Consider the following 18,551-nt stretch of genomic DNA (forward strand, 5'->3'; position numbering starts at 1 on the left):
TGTTTAAGTTTTGGCAATTTAAAATCACAGTGGGGACATAGGCCAAACACACACACACAAAGCCCAAACTGAAAACAAAAAGGTGTATAAGTTAAAGTCATCTTTTCTATGAAGAGTGAACCCCGAAATCAAATCTGAGACATTCCTTGGAGAATATGCATACTATTTGTGGCAGGTTTAATACATGTCTAAGCTTTTGCAGCACACAAAAATCACTTTAATAAAACTTCCCTGCACACTAACACTCTAGAAGGAGAGCATCTGTTGGCAATTCTGAGATCTTATGACTTCATCCTGAAGCCAGGGAAAATTCAAAATATATTTTTTAAACTTCAATGGAAAAATGAAACAGCCCATAACGATAGGAGATGTACTTTAGAAAGACAAGTAGGAATTTGTTCAGAGCTATACAGAATTCGTTACTTCTGATCCAAAAAATAAAACTTTGTCTGACAACTGAAGTCATCACCAAGCCTTAAAACTAAGGGCCGTGGTGTCTTATGACCTTCTGCGCTCTAACAGGACAACACTTTAATGGCCCTTTGAAAACACCAGGCACTAACCACTCATCCGTCAAGCGTGTTTGGAAAAGAGCCAGTCCCACATGAGCTGTTTTTCCCCAGTTTTAAAGCTTATCCCTTCCAGCAACAAGCTCTGCTTCTTTATTTTGACAGTTTTGAACGGAAAGAGTTCCAAAATGTAGAAACACATTTCCTCGCCTTGAGAAACAGAGCGTGAGTTTATTTCATCGTGTTTTTCTTTGATGGTTTCTAGTCTTTATGCGGATGATGTCCAGTCCTGAGTTGTCCTGGAGAGGACTTCGTCTGGCTCAGTTCTGAGCGGCCAGCGCACGGCCCTGCCCGGGACAGACGCAGTCAAGGTTTGCGGGTTGACCCTTTCCAGGGACGATGAAGACGCAGGGGAGACGAGCTCCAGCAGCCTAGGACGGATGACTACAAGAACTGTTGCCTCTTCTCAGTGAGTCTGCTCCCCAGATTCCGGGTGCTGTGACCTAAGGCACCAAGACAACCCCAAGAGAGAACGCCAGCTCATGGGCACTTGTGGTCAGCTAGTCAGGAAATGCTGTGCCAACGCTGTGCACTGCCTGTGGGAATCCTAGCTGTACCCAGACTGATCAGCACATTGCCAGACATGTCTTATCTCTTCATCCCTTTGGATAAGTCCCTCCTGCTTTGCTGGGCAATGCCTGCATGCTGTCATAACTCCCCCTCCTCCCCACGTTCTTTCTAAACATTCTCATGCTTTATTGGAAGCTTGCAACCTCAGGGTGGTATGAGTGAGAGAGAAGAGAAATGAGGCAGGGAAGAAATGAGGCAATGCAAGGAGAGCAAGAAACAGAGCCACATCTATGCCACTTCTAATTTCTCAGTATGATGGGGCTCATAATGTGTCCCCTGCTGTGTGCTCCATGTCGTTAACAAAATATGCAACTGGGATTATGTATAGGGGTTGCTCCACAGATAAGTTTTTAAAAAATTTGAGTTAAAAAAAATTATTTAACTGAAGTATAGCTGATTTACAATGTCGTGTTAATTTCTGCTGTGCAGCAAAGTGATTGCGTCATGCATATATGTTCTTTTTCATATTCTTCTCAATTCTGGCTTATCACAGGATGCCGCATCCAGTTCCTTGTGCTATACAGTAAGACCTTAGTGTTACGCATCCTATATGTAATAGCTTGTCTGGTAATCCCAAACTCCCCGTCCATCCCTCCTCCACCACCCTTGGCAACCACAAGTGTGTGCTCTGTGTCTGTGTGTTGCCACTTAGTAGATAAATTCATTTGTGTCACATTTTAGATTCCACGTACAAGTGATATCGAATGGTATTCGTCTTTCTGGCTTACTTAGTGATGATCTCTAGGTCCGTCCGTGTGGCTGCAAATGACATTATTTCGTTCTTTTCACGGCTCAATAGTACTCCACTGTGTACATGTACTGCCTCTTCTTTATCCATCCGTCTGTAGATGGACATTTAGGTTGCTTCCTTGTCTTGGCTCTTGAACAGTGCTGCAATGAACACAGGAGTACATGCATCTTTTTGAATTAGTGTTTTTTCCAGATACATGTCCAACAGTGGGATTGCCAGGATTGTATGGCAACCCTATTTTTAGCTTTTTGAGGAAGCTCCATACTGATTTCCATAGTGGCTGCACCAATTTACATTCCCTCCAACAGTGTAGGAGGGCTCCCTTTCGTCCACATCCTTTCCGGCATTTGTTATTTGTAGATGAAGTTTGAATTTGAAGGCTCTGTCTTTTAGCAATAGACTCTACTCCTCCCTGGGCTTCCCTGGTGGCTCAGTTGGTAAAGAATCCTCCTGCAACACAGGAGAACCCGGTTCAATCCCTGGGTTGGGAAGATCCCCTGGAGAAGGGAAAGGCTACCCACTCCAGTAATCTGGCCTGGAGAATTCCACGGACTGTATAGTCCACGGGTCGCAAAGAGTCGGACTCGACTGAGCGACTTTCACTTCACACTCACTACTCCTCCCTATTGTGTTCAGCTGTTTCACCTATTTCTGCTACTGGCCCAGTCTTAAAGTCATCTGAACTTGCAACACCTGGTTTATAAACACAAATTTATTTATCCCACATGCACTAGCTACCATATTGGCAGAGAGATTGAGGATTAGAGGAAAGATTAGTAAGTGAATTATATCAAACACTTAAGGCAACAATAATCTCAGCTTTACATAAACTCAGAAAATAGAAAAGGAATGAATACTTCTCAACCCATTTTGTAAGACCAGCATTACTCTCTACGAGAAAATGAAATTGTGGTTCAATATCCCTTGTAAATATAGACACAAAAATCCTTAACAAGATACTGTAAAGTCAAATCCAGTAATATATAAAAGATATAATCCAAAAAAAAATGCATAATGTATCATGACCAAGTTGGAATTACCACAGAAGTACAAGGTATGTTTAACATTTAAAATTAATTGATATAATTCACTATATAAGACATAAGCCATATAATTATATATACGTAAGGATCTGACAAATTTAGCATCCACCTATGATTAAAAAAAGTCTCAGCAGTCTAGGAAGGAAAAGGAACTTCTCAACCTGATAGAAGTCATCCACATAGGCTGACAGTAAACGGACTCAGAGAAGGCTGGAGGACGCGCGGGCTGTTTCTGGGTTCTGGCCCTCAAGAAGACAGGTGTTACAAATGTCGGTGCACAGGTTTTCCTGTGAACAGAAATCTTCATTTCTCTAGAATAAATGGCCAGGAAGACAATTGCTGGGACGTATGGTAGGTAATTGAATATTTATTTTTCTCAGTTCAGTTCAGTCGCTCAGTCATGTCTGACTCTTTGCGACCCCCTGAATTGCAGCACGCCAGGCCTCCCTGTCCATCACCAACTCCCGGAGTTCACCCAGACTCACGTCCATCGAGTCAGTGATGCCATCCAGCCATCTCATCCTCTGTTGTCCCCTTCTCCTCCTGCCCCAATCCCTCCCAGGATCAGGGTCTTTTAGAAAACTGCAAATTGTTTTCCAGAGTGGTTGTACCATTTCACATTCCCATCAGCAACATGTGAGTGAGCTCGTTCCTCTGCATCCTCACCAGTGTCTGGTGTTGTTGCTCTTTTTTTATTTTAGCCATTTTTATAGGTGTGTAGCAAACCATCACACCATGGTTTTAATTTGCATTTTCCTAATGGCTAATAATGTTGAGTGTCTTTTCATGTGCCTGTTTTTCCTCTGTATATTTTCTTTGGTGAAATGACATGTTTTTTTCCACTTTCTAATGAACTGTTTGTTAGTTTATTTTCATTAGTATTGAGTTTTGAGAATTGATATATTCTAGATACTAGTCTTTTGTTGGACATGTGGTTTGCAAATTTTTCTTCCAGTCTGTAACTTGTCTTTGCAGCTTTTTAACAAGATTTTTCTCAGACAAAAATTAAAAAAAAAAAAAAACTTAAGAATTTTTCCTTTTCTGAGTAATGCTTTTGGGGTCAACTCTGACAACTCTTTACCTAGTTCTAGATCCCAAAGACTTTCTTCTATGCTTTTTTCTAAATGTTTTCTGTTTTACATTTAAGTTTGTTATTAGGTTTTAGTTAATATTTTAAGAGCTGTGAGACTCAGGTCATGGGGTATAATTCTGTGTTCAGTTCAGTTGCTCAGTCGTGTCCAACTCTTTGTGACTCCATGAATCGCAGCATGCCAGGCCTCCCTGTCCATCACCAACTCCTGGAGTTCACCCAAACTCAAGTGCATCAAGTCAGTGATGCCATCCAGCCATCTCATCCTCTGTCGACCCCTTTTCCTCCTGCCCCCAACCCCTCCCAGCATCAGAGTCTTTTCCAATGAGTCAGCTCTTTGCATCAGGTGGCCAAAGTATTGGAGCTTCAGCCTCAGCATCAGTCCCTCCAATGAACACCCAGGACTGGTCTCCTTTAGGATGGACTGGTTGGATCTCCTTGCAGTCCAAGGGACTCTCAAGGGTCTTCTCCAACACCACAGTTCAAAAGCTTCCATTCCTTGGCCTTCAGCTTTCTTCACAGTCCAACTCTCACATCCATACATGACCACAGGAAAAACCATAGCCTTGACTAGACAGACCTTTGTTGGCAAAGTAATATCTCTGCTTTTTAATATGCTATCTGGGTTGGTCATAACTTTCCTTCCAAGGAGTAAGCGCCTTTTAGTTTCCTGGCTGCAATCACCATCTGCAGAGATTTTGGAGCCCAGAAAAATAAAATCTGACACTGTTTCCACTGTTTCCCCATCTATTTCCCATGAAGTGGTGGGACCGGATGCCATGATCTTAGTTTTCTGAATGTTGAGCTCTAAGCCACCTTCTTCACTCTCCTCTTTCACTTTCATCAAGAGGCTCTTCAGTTCTTCTTCACTTTCTGCCATAAGGGTGGTGTTATCTGCATATCTGAGGTTATTGATATTTCTCCTGGCAATCTTGATTCCAGCTTGTGCTTCTTCCAACTCAGCGTTTCTCATGATGTACTCTGCATATAAGTTAAATAAGCAGTATATATACTGTTAAATTCTACTTACTAGTATTTTGTTAAGGATTTTTGTATGAGGAATTTTTGGTCTATAGTTTTTTGTTTCATTTTTTATCATACTGTTTTTATCTTGTTTTGATATAAAAATAGTATGAACTTCATAAAGTGAACTGGGTGTTCCTCCTATTTCCTGGAAGAGATTGAGCAGAATTAATATTAATTCTTCTTTAAATATTTGGTAGAATTTTTCAGTAAAAACTGTCTTGGCCTGTAGGCTTCTTTTTTAGGAGTTTTAAACTCAGGAATTCAATTTCCCGGATAGTTATAGGATTCTTCAAATTATCCAGTTCACATTGGATGAGTTGTGATATTGACGTTTTTCCTTTCAGTTTTGTCAATTTTGTTTCACATATTTTGCAGCTGTGTTCTTTTATAAAGACACATTTAGGACTTGTATGTCTTATTAATGAATTTGCCCTTTTATCTAGCAATTTGCCCTGCACTGAAGTCTACTTCATCTGATATTCATATAAGCAAGTGATTTTTAATTAATATTTGCATGATATATCTTTTTCTAACCTTTTGCTTTTAAGCTGCCTATACATGGGTTCTTAGAGATGGCACATAGTTGGGTCATTTTTAAAACTCACTCTGACTAGTTCCTTTTTTATTTTATTTTATTTTTAACTTTACAATATTGCCTTAAAAAACTGGAAATAGAACTGCCATATGACCCAGCAATCCCACTGCTGGGCATACACACCGAGGAAACCAGAATTGAAAGAGGCATGTGTACCCCAATGTTCATCGTAGCTCCTTTTTTAAATTGCCAATTTCTGTCTTTAATTGTCCTTAAATAATAAATGACCGTTTTCATTTAAAAATTATTTATGTATTTATTTATCTGGCTGCATTGGGTCTTAGTTGCAGCATGCAGGATCTTTTGTTGTGGCTCGCAGGTTTAGTCACCCCAAGGCAAGTGGGATCTTAGTTCCCAGGCCAGGGATCGAACCCGAGGCCCCTGCACTGCAAGGTGGATTCTTACCCACTGGACCACTAGGGAAGCCCCAGGAAATGACCGTTTACATTTAAAGTAAATGCTGATATGTTAGGGCATAGGTCTGCCAGTTTATATTTGTTTTACATTTGTTCTATCTTTTATTTTTCTGTTTTCCTTTCCCTGTCATTTTGTGGGTTAATTGAACATTTTTTAGAATTTCATTTTTATCTACCTGTAGCATTTTTAATACATTGCTTTATATAGCTATTTTAGTGATTGTTCTATGTATTATATTATGTATACATAACTTATCAGCCTATTGCTGTCATCTTACCAGTTCAGTTCAGTTCACACTCAGTCGTGACCGACTCTTTGCGACCCCATGGACTGCAGCATGCCAGGCTTTCCTGTCCATCGTCAACTCCTGGAGCTTGCTCAAACTCATGTCCATCGAGTTGGTGAAAACATTCAACCATCTCATCCTCTGTTGTCCCTTTGTCTTCCCGCCTTCAATCTTTCCCAGTATCAGGGTCTTTTCCAAGGAGTCAACTCTTCGCATCAGGTGGCCAAAGTATTGGAGTTTCAGTTTCAACATCAGTCCTTCCAATGAGTATTCAGGACCGCTTTCCTTTAGGATGGACTGGTTGGATCTTGCAGTCCAAGGGACTCTCAAGAGTCTTCTCCAGCACCACAGTTCAAAAACATCAATTCTTTGACACTCAGCTTTCTTCACAGTCCAACTCTCACATCCATACATGACCACTGGAAAAACCATAGCCTTAACTAGATGGACCTTTGTTGGCAAAGTAATGTCTCTGCTTTTTAATATGTTGTCTAGGTTGGTCATAGCTTTTCTTCCAAGGAGCAAGCATCTTTTAATTTCCTGGCTGCGATCACCATCTGAAGTGATTTAGGAGCCCAAAGTCTCCTAAAGTCTATCACCGTTTCCATTGTTTCTCCATCTATTTGCCATGGAGTGATGGGACTGGATGCCATGATCTTAGTTTTCTGAATGTTGGGCTTTAAGCCACCTTTTCCACTCTCCTCTTTCACTTTCATCAAGAGGCTCTTTAGTTCTTCTTCACTTTCTGCCATAAGGGTGGTGTCATCTGTATATCTGAGGTCATTGATATTTCTCCCAGAAATCTTGATTCCAGCCTGTGCTTCATCCAGCCTGGCATTTCACATGATGTACTCTGCATATAAATTAAATAAGCAGGGTGACAATATATAGCCTTGATGTACTCCTTTCCTAATTTGGAATCAGTCTGTTGTTCCATGTCTGGTTCTAACTGTTGCTTCTTGACCTGCATACAGATTTCTCAGGAGGCAGGTCCGGTGGTCTGGTATTCCCATCTTTTCCAGAATTTTCCACAGTTTGTTGTGATTTACACAGTTAAAGGCTTTGGCATAATCAATAAAGTAATCCAAAAAGTAGATGTTTATCTGGAACTCGATTGCTTTTTCTATGATCCAATGGATGTTGGAAATTTGATCTCTGGTTCCCCTGGCTTTTCTAAATCCAGATTGCACATCTAGAAGTTCACAATTCACATACTGTTGAAGCCTGGCTTGAAGAATTTTGAGCATTACTTTGCTAGTATGTGAGATGAGTGCAATCGTGCAGTAGTTTGAACATTCTTTGGCACTGCCCTTTTTGGGGATTGGAATGAAAGCACTTTTTCCAGTCCTGTGGCCATTGCTGAGTTTCTCAAATTTGCTGGCATATTGAGGCAGCACTTTCACAGCATCATCTTTTAGGATTTGAAATAGCTCAACTGGAATTCCATCACCTCCACTGGCTTTGTTTGTAGTGATGCTTCCTAAAGCCCGCTTGACTTCGCATTCCAGGATGTCTGGCTCTAGGTGGCCCTGGTTCTACGTGGTCACACTATCGTGATTATCTGGCTCATGAAGATCTTTTTTGTACAGTTCTTCTGTGTATTCTTGCCACCTCTTCTTAATATCTTCTGCTTCTGTTAGGTCCATACCATTTCTGTAGTTTATTGTGCCCACCTTTGCGTGAAATGTTCCCTTGGTATTTCTAATTTTCTTGAAGAGATCTCTAGTCTTTCCCATTCTATTATTTTCCTCTATCTCTTTACATTGATCACTGAGGAAGGCTTTCTTCTCTCTCCTTACTTTTCTTTGAAACTCTGCATTCAAATGGGCATATCTTTCCTTTTCTCCTTTGCCTTTGGCTTCTCTTCTTTTCTCTCTATTTGCAACGCCTCCTCGACAACCATTTTGCCTTTTTGCATTTCTTTTTCTTGGAGATAGTCTCGATCACTGCCTCCTGTTCAATGTCACAGACCTCCATCCGTAGCTCATCAGGCACTCTATCTATCAGATCTAGCCCTTGACTCTATTTCTCACTTCCACTGTATAATCATAAGGGATTTGATTTAGGTCATACCTGAATGGTCTAGTGGTTTTCCCTACTTTCTTCAATTTAAGTCTGAATTTGGCAAAAAGGAGTTCATGATCTGAGCCACAGTTAGCTCCTGGTCTTTTTTTGCTGACTGTATAGAGCTTCCCCATCTTTGGCTGCAAAGAATATAACCAATCTGATTTCAGTATTGACCATCTGGTGATGTCCATGTGTAGAGTCTTCTCTTGTGTTGTTGGAAGAGGGTGTTTGCTATGACCAGTGTGTTCTCTTGGCAAAACTCTATTGGCCTTTGACCTGCTTCATTCCGTACTCCAAGGCCAAATTTGCTGTTACTCCAGGTATCTCTTGACTTCCTACTTTTGCATTTCAGTCCCCTATGATGAAAAGGACATCTTTTTTGGGTGTTAGTTCTAAAAGGTCTTGTAGGTCTTCATAGAACCATTCAACTTCAGCTTCTGCAGCGTTACTGGTTGGGGCATAGACTTGGATTACTGTGATATTGAATGGTTTGTCTTGGAAACGAACAGAGATCATTCTTTCGTTTTTGAGATTGCATCCAAGTACTGCATTTCGGACTCTCTTGTTGACTACGATGGCTACTTCATTTCTTCTAAGGGACTCCTGCCCACAGTAGTAGATATAATGGTCATCTGAGTTAAATTCACCCATTCCAGTCCATCTTAGTTCGCTGATTCCTAGAATGTTGACGTTCACTCTTGCCATCTCCTATTTGACCACTTCCAATTTGCCTTGATTAATGGACCTCGCATTCCAGGTTCCTATGCAATATTGCTCTTTACAGCATGAGACCTTGCTTCTATCACCAGTCACATCCACAGCTGGGTGTTATTTTCACTTTGGCTCTGTCTCTTCATTCTTTCTGGAGTTATTTCTACACTGATCTCCAGAAGCATATATGTGCACCTACTGACCTGGGGAGTTCATCTTTCAGTGTCATATCTTTTTGCCTTTTCACACTGTTCATGGGGTTCTCAAGGCAAGAGTACTGAAGTGGTTTGCCATTCGCTTCTCCAGTGGACCACATTCTGTCACATCTCTCTACCATGACCCGTGTGTTTAGACAAGGCTGTGGTCCATGTGATCAGTTTGATCAGTTTTCTGTGACTGTGGTTTCATTGAAGCAAATTATGTTTGCTTCAATATCAAACATAATTTAGAAAATTCAAAAGGAGAATGAAAACCTATTGTGTTTTCCTATATTTTTTCTTACTTTCCTGTTTTTCCTGTTTTATTGTCTCCTTTCTGTTTACAAAAATTGCTTCAGAAATTCTTTTCGGTCTACTGGCAAAAATTTCTCTCCTTTGAGTTTTCCTTCATCTTATAAAGTCTTGATTTTCCCTTAATTTCTAAAGACTGTTTTCTCTGAGTATAGAATTCTGAATTTTTTCTTTCAGCCCTTAATAAGTTGTGTTACTTCCTCCTGATCTCCATTAATTCTGATGAGAAATCTGGTATAATTTGAATTGTTTCTCTGACCGGTAAAGTGCCATTTCTCTCTTGTTGCTATCAAGATTTTTACCTTGATCTTTAGATTTTGGAATTTTGACTACAGTGTGTCTTGGTCTGGATTTCTTTGTGTTTATCGTATTTGGAATTTTCTCAGTTTCTTAAAGTGTATAAGTTTATGGCTGTTGCCAAATTTGGGAAGTTTTTCATGACTATTTCAGCCCTGTCCTCTTTCTCTTCTCCTCCCAGGCCTTGATGTGAAAATATTAGATTTTCTGTCATAGTCCCTTGGGTCCCCAAGGTTCTGTTAGTTTTTTTCCAATCTATCATCTCTCAAGTGTTTGTATTGAGTAATTCTTACCGTTTTGTCTTTCAGCTCACAGATGCTACCCTTTTTATGTCTGTATATCTTTGCTGAGACTTTCTACTTTTTCATTTGTTTTGAGCATATTCATAAACTGCTTGTTGAAACATTTTTTATCATGAGTGCTTTGAAGTCTTTGTCGGACAGTCTAACATCCCTGTCATTTCAGGGTTGAGCTCTGTTTATTATCTTTTGTTCATTCAGTTTTAAATCTTTCTGGTCCTTGGCAAAGTGAGTGGTTTTCGTTTGAAACTTGGACAGTCTCATATTACATATGCAACTCTGGATCTTATTTTTTTTTCTTTGTTAATTACTATCCTGAAATTCCAGCACTTCTTTTTACTTTTACTTCTTTAAAAAAAAAAATGTATTTATTTGTGGCCGTGCTGGCTCTTTGCTGCTGTGCGGGGCTTTTCTCTGTTGCGGTGAGTGGGGCACTCTCTAGCTGCGGTGGGCAGGCTTCTCGCTGTGGGGACTTCTCCTGTGGAGCGCGGGCTTAAGGGGGGTGGGCTTCGGTAGTTGCATCTCCCAGGCTCGATAGTTGTGGTGGATGGGCTAAGTTGCTCCACAGCATGTGGGATCTTCCTGGATCAGGGATTGAACCCCGTGTCTCCTACATTGGCAGGCAGATTAGAGAATCTGAACCATCAGCAAAGCCCCCTGGATCTTCTCTAAAGCTTCTTTTTCAGCTGCTTTCCACTCCCTCTGCTCTGGCAGGGGAGGCGGGGTGGAGTGGGGGTGTCTGCCAAGTGGAGATAGATGTCCTGCTTTCCCACCTGGCCTTTGCTGGCACCCATGGGTGCTCCTCATTACCGCAGGCGGGGGTGTGGGCACTCCCCTAGCCTCCACTGAAATCTCCCCAGCTGGGGCGGACAGAAGGGCTTGGGTTCCTCTCTTCACCTGGACACATGGCGTGGGAGGAGGAGTGTCCTTGTTACCACTAGGCCAGTGTGATGGGCCCGACTCTCTGCCAGGCCTCCTCTGACAAAACCCCAGTGGGGAGGAGGATAGATGCTTTGTCACTGCCAGCTTGGGGTGGAATTCTGGACTCCCCACGTGTCTCTACAGACACCACCAGAGAGGGGCCTCGTTTCCAGCTGGCAGGGGTGAAAGGCCTGGCTCCCCACTCAGTTTCCCTGACACTAGCCCAGTGGGGACGTTGGAACACCTCATTAGAGTCTGGTGTGGGCGGGGCCGTGTTTTCTTCTGTGTGTTTAGTTAAAGTAGGGCAGCGATTGTCTAAAAGTTTTCTGTCTTGCTTGGCTGCCCTTTCCTGGCCCTTTGGCTCGGGAGGCAGGTTTTTGTTGGGCTTTTGTTTTTCTGTGCCTGTTGGCATTTTCAAATACCAGCTTTTCCACCTCCAAGTCTGGGATGTGTGTGTGTTAGTGGCTCAGTCGTGTCTGGCTCTTTGCGACCTCATGGACTATAGCCCTCCAGGCTCCTCTGTTCCTGGAATTCTCCAGGCAAGAATATTGGAGTGGGTTGCCGTTTCCTTCTCCAGGGGATACACGAGGCAAAAGAAAACCCAGCGAACTGGCGGATGTGCAATTCCTTGGGTCCTGAGGTCCCTACTCAGCCCACCTGCTTCTTTCCCCCTTTAAGAATCTTCTTATATTGTTGTTGCTGTTCCTTGTTCAAGTCTCTAAGTCGTGTCCGACTCTTTATGACCCCATGGCCTGCAGCACACCTCGCTTCCCTGTCCTTCACCATCACCCAGAGCTTGCTCAAACTCATGTCCATCGAGCCGGTGATGCCATCCAACCATCTCATCCTCTGTCGCCCCCTTCTCCTCCTGCCCTCCATCTTTAGCTTTATATAAAGCATTCATAATTTTCAGCTGTACTTAGTGGGAGGAATAGGGAAAAGTACATGGACTCTATCTTTCCAGAAGCAGAAATGTCTCCCTGTGATATTTTTGCAACTTCCTGTGAGTCTATAATCATTTTGAAGTTAGAAGTTTAAAAGAAATTTAAACATAGATGTCTCACCAATTCAAGTGTAAGAATCTGAGACAGTTACTCTAGGAGAAGAAGCCTGTTCATCGATTTACATCAAAGTGTGATAAACTCCAAAAGACAGCAGCTCAGCGGGAGGGGTGGGGGTGGGTGGGGAGGGGTGGGGAAGGTCGGGGAGGGGCTGATGTCACCAGGAGTACATTATCCAGGCAGCCCTGCCCTAAGCACTGGGGGCTGGCTGGGCCGGCAGCTGGGGACAGACGTGTGGGGCTGTGTCCCAGAAGATCACCAAGCACTTTTCACATCAGTTCAGTTCAGTCGCTCAGTTGTGTCTGACTCTTTGTGACCCCATGGACTGCAGCACGTCTCGCTTCCCTGTCCTTCACCATCGCCCGGAGCTTGCTCAAACTCATGTCCGTCGAGCCGGTGATGCCGTCCAACCATCTCATCCTCTGTCGTCCCCTTCTCCTCCTGCCCTCACTCTTTCCCAGTATTCAGTCTTCAATATAAGGCCTCATTACCGCTCCCCCGTGGGGGTCCTCCAGGGCCGGCCCAGGAGGCACACAGCTGCTGCCTGTTAGAGCTGGAAGGGTCCTTGGGGACCATCCGCCCAGCCCCCACCCTGCAGCAGGAAGTGAGGCCACGGCCCCGCAGCTCCAGCCAGGCGGTGGAAGCCGGCCCGAGGCAGGCCGTCTGGCTGCGAGGGAGGCTGGGCTGGGGAGAGGCCCGCAGAGGGGGCCCAGCTGGCCAGCCGGACTCCTGACTGGGGCAGCCAGGAGCATCTGGAAAGCATCACTCACTTTGACCAATCGGTGTTTAAAGGCCAGACAAAGCCACAGTGAGCACAGCCGGGTTTTCTCCCCCTTCCAAGTCGAACAGTACATCTGGGTGTTTCATTTTAGCTCACGGTCGCTTGTTGCCACAGATTGCCTTAGCGGGTGGTGGGGGACGGGAGCCTCTTGCCATCAGAGGACAGAGTTACCCACCTTTAACTCCCAGCGCTAGGCTGATTTCACAAAAACAGAAATTCACACCTGCCTAAGGAAAACTGGAAACGGATGTTCAGATTTCAATTTTTATTCTAATTCTGAACCAGGCCCTGGGGCGAGATGGAGTGGGAGGGGGCCTTGGATAAAAGTGAGATTAAGTCCCTGCCCCAAGCTGTCTGCCATCTTGTGGGATACAGGAAAGAGAATGCGGGCCGAGTGGAAATCAGGGCACTTGTTCAAAAGGACGACCGCACACTTGCAGTCTCTTCCTTGGGGTCCCTTCTGTGACCCCAGCCTCCCCTGGATCACCTCCGGTCCCACCAGCCACAGCCTCACCCGTCCTTCCCACACTGTGCTCTGGGGGCTTGGTCCTGGGTCTCTTCTCCCTCCACTCTCTCCTGGACGAGTTCCACCTCCCCCTGTGGCCCCAGTTACCATCTCTTTACCACTCACCCCCCACCACCAATTCACAGCCCCAGGCAAGCCCTTCCCTCTAAACCCAGACATACGCATCCAACATGGCTTCTTGGGTGTTTTCAGGGTCCTCAGGACTCAACCTGTTTAAAAATACATGCACTGGGGCTTCCATGGTCGTCCAGTGGTTAAGACACTTGCACTACCCCTGCAGGGGGTACGGCTTTGACCTCTGGTTGGGGGACCAAGATCTCGAATGCCACACGGCATGGCCAAAAAGGAAAAAAAATAACAAAGCTACATGTATCCTGTTATAGGCTGAACTGTATCTTTCCAAAATTCATCTGTTGAAACCCTGACCCTCAGAATGTGACCGCACTTGCAGGTGGGGTCTCTGAAGAGGTGATTAAGTTAAAATGAGATCGTTAGGGTGGGTCCTAATGCAATATGAAAGTCAAAGTCGCTCAGTTGTGTCTGACTCTTTGTGAACCTGTGGACTATACAGTCCATGGAATTCTCCAGGCCAGAACACTGGAGTGGGTAGCCTTTCCCTTCTTCAGGGGATCTTCTCAACCCAGGGATCAAACCCAGGTCTCCCGCATTGGAGGCGATTCTTTAGCAGCTGAGCCGCCATGGCAGCCTGGTGTCTTTCTAAGAAGAGGAGATCAGGACAGAAAGGAGGATGGCTGTGTGAGGACTCAAGAAGACGCCCATCTGTGGGCCCAGGAGAGAGGTCTCAGCAGGAACCAGCCCTGCAGCCACTGTGACCTTGAACTTCCGGCTTCCAGCACCTAGAGACGACAAACGTGTCTAGATCTGCGTCGCGTTTCAGCTCCCTCAGCCTGCAGTCTTTGTGTAGCAGCTAATACACAGGCTTTCACCCCCACCTGGCTCGCCTCCTGTGTCTCTGTCCTTTGTGAAGGACACCTCCACCAGCTAACGGCTCGAGCCAGAAAGAAGCTAAAGGTTCCTCTGCTTCCTCCTTATCTGTGCTGCCCACAGTTGTCCACAGCCACTCCACGTTGTTGTTTAAAGTGTGTATTTATTTATTTTTGGTTGCGCTGGGTCTTGGGGGCGGCACACGGCTCTCCGTTGCTGTGCAGAGCCTTTCTCCGGTTGCGGGGAGTGGAGGCTTCTCTCCGCTGTGGTCCTCGGGCTTCTCCCTGCCTTGGCTTCCCTTGTCGCGGAGCTCGGGCCCTAGAGCGTGGGTAGTTACGGCCCACAGGCTTAGCTCCCCTGCGGCAGGTGGCGTCTTGGTTCCCAGGCCAGGGATTGAAGCCGTTTCCCCTACATTGGAAGGCAAATTCGTAACCCATGGACCACCAGCGGAACCCCCTACATGGCTCTTAAATCATTAACTTCTCTCCATGTCTTCAGCGACCATCCCCCAACACTGACTGACCGCACAGTAGCCAGAACTGCCAAGCTTGGTGTTTCTCAGCAGCTGGAGCCTCAGTGGGCACAACCCTACGTGGCCAGGTGGGTCAGCACTTTGTGGCAACGGGGGCCTGCATGTGGGTGCCACCCAGACATCCCTCCATAAGCCACAGACCGTGACCCAGAATGCACACTGCTGTGGTGTTTGGAAATCACACGAGGAACTTGGGTATTACCCCCAGTTCACACCTCTTACAGTCATAGAAGGCATGCGTGTCTGCTCAGTCATGTCAACTCTTTGCGACCCCATGAACTGTAGCCCATCAGGCTCTGTCCATGGGATTTTTTTAGCCAAGAACACTGGAATGAGTTGCCATTTCCTCCACTGGGGATCTTCCTGACCCAGGAATTGAACCCATGTCTCCCACATCTCTTGCATTGCAGGTGGATTCTTTACCTGCTGAACTTTTGGGGGAGCCCCCATAGTCATGGTGTAATTTCAGAATGAGGTGTTTAGGAGAGTAAGTGTTCCCTACTTAGGGCTCCTCTCAAGTCAGAAAGTCCCACCCTGGACTCCCAGGATGCTGTCCCCATTAACCCAAATGTGTCTCCTGGGAGGAAGTGAGAGGCTGAGGCTCATTCACCAAGCATCTTCCTGAGCGTTTCCTGGTGTGTTGCCAAGATCCTGGCCTCTGGTTCATTGAAATGAATGGAATGTCCACGTGATTCACGTGTCTGGGTGCTTTCTCTCCAGGCCTCTGCAGGATCGTTTCACACAGGCACAGGACGCCAGCAAGCCAGGGGCACAAACAAGTAGGAGAGAAGACAGACTAGAAGCTTGGAACCGTCAGCTCTAGAAAGATGCTGTTTACAGCAAGTATTAGGTCTGTGGTCTGGATCACCGACGGGAGCCTAACCCAGAATCCTGGTCTAGGAGGGGGGTGCAGGGAAGAGAGAGATGGGGCCCTTCTCTGCCAAACCCTGCCCACAGCAGCCAGGCCTGTCTCCTAGGACCCACTCTCGCCTGCAGGAGGTGGGCTGTGAACACGGAGAAGCTGCCAGGCGTCCCGTGACAGACATACACAGTGCGAGCCGCAGACCCAAAGGAAGGAAGGAGGGAGCTGGTCCGAACAGAGACCAAAAATATTGACGCTCAAGTGCGCACACCGAAAGATAAAGAAGAGGGGGTTGCCAGGCAGGCTGGATGGACAGACAACCACCAAACGGTCTCGTATGGGGTGGGGGTTGGAGTACAACTGGAGCAGGATGGGCGAGGGCCCACTGGAAGGTGGCTGCAGCGACAGGCAGGAGCCCGGCCACGGAGGGCTTGGACCACGCCCGCCTGCTCCAATGTTACACAGAGGGATGCCCAGAGGCTGGGCAGAGGGACTGGTCAGCTATGTGTAAAGAAGCTTAAGGGACTCCTGGTGGCCCAGTGGTTAAGACTCTGCCTTCCAACTCGGGGGACGTGGGTTCAATCCCTGGTCAGGGAACTGAGATCCCACATGTCTTAGGGCAACTAAGCCTGAGTACTGCAACTACCGAGCCCACGCACCCTGGAGCCTGTGTGCCGCCTCTAGAGAGTCCGTGTGCTGCAACGAAAGGTTCCACGTGAGGCAAGGAAGATACCACAAGCTGCAGCCAGGACCGTACTCAGCCAAACAGACAAAGAAACCCAAAAAGAAGCTTGGACCTCACAGACTTACAGAAGGAGCTCATGGTTGCCAGGTGGAAGGGTTGGGGGAAGGGATAGTTAGGGAGTTTGGGATGGACGTATGCCCACTGCTGTATTCAAAGTGGATAACCAACAAAGGCCCACTGTATAGTCAGGGAACGCCGCTCAATGTTATGTGGCAGCCTGGATTGAAGGGGAGTTTGGGGCAGAATGGGTACATGTGTATGTAAGACTGAGTCCCTCTGCTGTCCACCCAAAACTGTCACAACATTGTTAACTGGCTATACTACAACATAAAATAAAAAGTATAAAAAATAAAAATAAAAAGAAGCTTGGCCCCAGGGCCCTTGTATTTTCAAATGACAACCTCAGTTTGCCCATCTGTCAAATGGGGATAATAAGAGAATGTGCCTCATGGGGCTCGGTGCAGATTGATGAGTTGATACCACTAGACATGCTCAGAATAGTGCCTGGCACACACAGCGTAAGTACAAATCAATATATATCGTGTCACTGGGACGGGCCCTGGGTGGCAGGCTCCGGAACACTGTGCTCTTGTGATTGATGGCCTCCTTGCTGAGGGAAGTCAGGGCCGCCCAGCACGAAGCTGTTCACTGCACGTGACGCCAGACCAAGGGGTGAATGGTGGCCCGGATGCCGCCCACTGCAAATTGGCCAAACCGAATGCCTGGACATGGGGCCACACCCATCCAGAGAGTGGACGCCCTTTTCCAACTTGCCAAGCCTTCCATCGGGAGAGGCAGCTGGGGACTTTCTTTAATTTGTGCCTGATTTCCTGGGGTCCCCGGGAAAGGCCAAGAGGGCTCCCTTGTCACTACCGTTTAGGGTGAGGGCTGGAAGCTAAGCGGACATCTCAGTGTGGTGTTCGGGGTAGGGAGGTGAATTAGGAGGGAGGCCCCCCACCTCGACCCCCCAGGTCAAGGCCCCTTCTAGGGGGCACGCTTCCAGGGCCAGGTGCAGGCCAGTGGAATCCCACAATAAACTAGAACCCACAGAACTTCAGAAGTGAGTGTCCCCAATGAGTGTCTCCAGCTCCAGACTGAGCGTCGTGTTCAACAAAGAACTTAGAGTCAAAGAAGCCTGGATTCAGATCTCAGCGTCCCCAGGCCGCTGGGGCCGGGGCCTGACCTGCTAGGGCTCAGCTTTCTCATCTAGAGCGTGGCGTGATGATAACAGCTCCCCCGGCGCCTAGCAACAAGACGTGAAAAAGGCACAGATGGCAACCAGCACGGTGTCCAGCAAGGAGTGGATGCCCCAGAAATACCAGCAACTCACAGTCCATCCAAGGCAGGGAAACATGCACAAATAGTTTCCACCCGTCCCTAAAATCCACGAGAAGGTCGTAATTTGGCCAGAGGTTCATTTTAATTAGCTAGCAGCAGGAAAGATGGATTGAGGAATGTGAGTGCTTGATGATTTCCCCAGGTGGTAGGGGAAAATATGAAATGACAAAAACAAACCAAGAAACATTCTTGAGGGGGAAAAAGAGAGAGAAAGGGCCCTGTTACTAGCGCTGCCTAAATATAGCAGAGTGTATTTTTGTAGATGGCAAAAATGGTGTCCAGGCTGGGGAAGAAAATGCTGCCTCTTCCCAAGTTTTCCCACTTGCTCTTTCATGAATCAAGGTGTCCAGGCACGTCTGGAAGCGTCCAGTTGAGGGAGTGTCAGCTTGTCAGCCTGACCGCTGGTCACCAGCCAGTGCAGAGGGACGAAGCCTAACCATTTTCCAACCCTTCCCATCAGACCCAACGTAGCGATCAGACTGGGAGACCTTGTTCTTTCTTTTTTTTTTAAATTTTTATTGGCGTGTAGTCACACTACAATGTTGAGTTAAGTTTCTGCTGTACAGTAAAGTGACTCAGCTGCACATATACAGGCATCCCTTCTCTGGAT

The 18,551-nt window shown here is 46.1% G+C and overlaps 1 long non-coding RNA gene across 1 annotated transcript; it reads left to right on the forward strand.

Moving 5' to 3' along the window:
• Positions 1-620: 620 nt before the first annotated feature.
• On the forward strand, positions 621-16,965 carry LOC138987976 (uncharacterized). The gene is made up of 3 exons (XR_011464309.1): positions 621-978; positions 14,963-15,064; positions 15,717-16,965. It is a non-coding gene; the product is annotated as an uncharacterized lncRNA (long non-coding RNA).
• Positions 16,966-18,551: the final 1,586 nt, after the last annotated feature.

Source organism: Bos mutus, chromosome 5, assembly GCF_027580195.1.
Source record: "Bos mutus isolate GX-2022 chromosome 5, NWIPB_WYAK_1.1, whole genome shotgun sequence".
Lineage (NCBI taxonomy): Eukaryota > Metazoa > Chordata > Mammalia > Artiodactyla > Bovidae > Bos > Bos mutus.